Below are 2,613 nucleotides of genomic sequence, written 5' to 3' on the forward strand. Positions count from 1 at the left end.
CGATGTTTCATGTCTTCCACCGGAGAGAGAGGTGGAGTTTTCCATTGATCTCATGCCAGGCACGGTGCCAATCTCTAAGGCACCGTATCGATTAGCTCCAGCGGAAATGTTAGAACTCAAGCAACAGATTCAGGAGCTCTTAGACAAAGAGTTTATCCGCGCGAGTTTCTCACCGTGAGGCGCACCAGTACTTTTTGTGAAAAAGAAAGACGGAAGCATGAGACTGTGCATCGATTACCGTGAGTTGAAAAAGGTAACGATCAAGAATAAGTACCCGTTGCCTAGAATCGAAGACTTGTTTGATCAGTTGCAGGGAGCCACCGTGTTATCTAAGATAGATCTTCGATCAGGGTACCATCAACTGAAAGTGAAGGATGCAGATGTACACAAAACAGCCTTCAGGACTAGATACGGACATTACGAGCTTTTGGTGATGCCGTTTGGACTGACTAATGCTCCAGCAATTTTCATGGATCTCATGAACCGAGTATTTCAGCCGTTCCTCGATCAATTCGTCATAGTATTCATAGACGATATTCTTATATACTCGAAGAGCCAGGAGGAGCACCGCCAGCACTTGAGGACAGTATTACAGGCTTTGCAGAGTCGCAAGTTATTTGCGAAATTCAGTAAGTGTGAATTTTGGTTAGAAAAAGTAGCATTTTTGATGCATATAGTATCTAGCAGTGGAATCGAGGTGGATCCAGCGAAAGTAGCGGCTGTCAAGGAATGGGTTGAGCCGAAGAATGCATCTGAAATCCGCAGCTTTTTGGGTTTATCCGGTTACTACCGTAAGTTCATTAAGGGATTTTCGTCCATAGCGGTGCCACTCACTTCACTCACCAAGAAAAATGCTAAGTTTGTGTGGAGTGAGGAATGCCAGAAGAGCTTCGACACCTTGAAGCAAGCTCTTATTTCAGCGCCAGTGTTAGCCATGCCAACAGGGCAAGGTGAGTTTGTGCTTTATACCGATGCATCTAAGCTTGGATTAGGCGCAGTGTTGATGCAGCAGTGTCGGGTCATAGCTCATGCATCCAAGCAGTTGAAAGTGCATTAAAAGAACTACCCGACGCACGATCTGGAGTTAGCCGCCATTGTCTTCGCACTGAAAATTTGGAGACACTACCTATACGGCGAGAGATGTCAGATTTTCACCGACCACAAGAGTCTCAAATACTTCTTCACGCAGAAGGAGCTGAATATGAGACAGAGACGGTGGTTGGAACTTGTGAAAGATTACGACTGCAAAATTAGCTACCATCCTGGAAAGGCTAATGTTGTCGCAGACGCTTTGAGCAGGAAAGTGGCAGTCATCGCTCAATTGTCAGTGTAGAGACCGCTTCAGCCCGAGATTCAGAAGTTTGGCCTAGAGATTTATCGTGAGGGCAGAGCACCCAGGCTGTCTAATCTGGCAGTCAAATCTGATTTGCTAGACCGTATCTGGGCAGGACAGTCGTCAGATGAGCAGTTACAGAAATGGAGACTGAAAGACGAAGCCAAGGGCAGTGTGCTGTACACAGTTTCAGACGGCATTTTGAGATACAGATAGGATATATTGACAGAGGCACACGCATCTCCGTATTCCATCCACCCAGGAGGTACCAAGATGTACAAAGACCTACAATTATTGTATTGGTGGCCAGGGATGAAGAGAGACATCCGCCGATTTGTGTCAGAATGCCTCACTTGTCAGCAAGTGAAGGCAGAGCATCAGAGGCCAGCAGGATTGGTTAAGCCACTCCCCATTCCTGAGTGGAAATGGGAGAACATTACTATGGATTTTGTGGTCGGGTTGCCGAGGTCAGTCAGAGGATCGAATTCTATTTGGGTTATAGTAGACCGACTCACTAAGTCAGCGCATTTTCTATCAGTGAAGACGACTTTCTCCATGACGCAGTACGCAGAGCTATATATCAGGGAGATAGTCCGTCTACATGGATTCCCAGTTTCAATTGTGTCCGACAGGGACCCGAGATTCACATCGTCCTTCTGGAAGAGTTTGCATGCAGCCATGGGGACGAAGTTGCTTTTCAGTACAGCTTTTCATCCGCAGACAGATGGCCAGTCTGAGCGAGTGATTCAGATTTTAGAGGATTTGCTGAGAGCCTGCATGATTGATTTCCAAGGAGCTTGGGAGTCTAGACTACCTCTAGTGGAGTTCACATACAACAACAGCTTCCAAGCATCCATCGGAATGGCTCCCTACGAGGCATTGTATGGGAGGAAGTGCAGATCACCAGTTCATTGGGATGAAGTTGGTGAGAGGACAGAACTTGGTCCAGAGATAGTTCAACAGACTGCAGATGTAGTGGTCAAGATTTGTAGGAGGATGAAGACTGCCCAAAGCCGTCAAAAGAGTTATGCCGATAAGAGGAGGAGAGACCTCGAATTTGCCGTTGGTGATCACGTATTCGTCAAAATAGCACCTATGAAAGGTGTTATGAGGTTCGGAAAAAGAGGCAAACTGAGTCCGAGGTTCATTGGGCCGTTTGAGATTCTTGACAGAGTTGGGACACTAGCCTATCGTGTAGCCCTTCCGCCGAATCTGGCCGGAGTACACAATGTGTTCCATGTCTCGATGCTAAGGAAATATTTGTCTAATCCTTCGCACAT

Source organism: Primulina eburnea, chromosome 4, assembly GCF_022965805.1.
Source record: "Primulina eburnea isolate SZY01 chromosome 4, ASM2296580v1, whole genome shotgun sequence".
In the NCBI taxonomy this organism is placed as follows: Eukaryota; Viridiplantae; Streptophyta; class Magnoliopsida; order Lamiales; family Gesneriaceae; genus Primulina; species Primulina eburnea.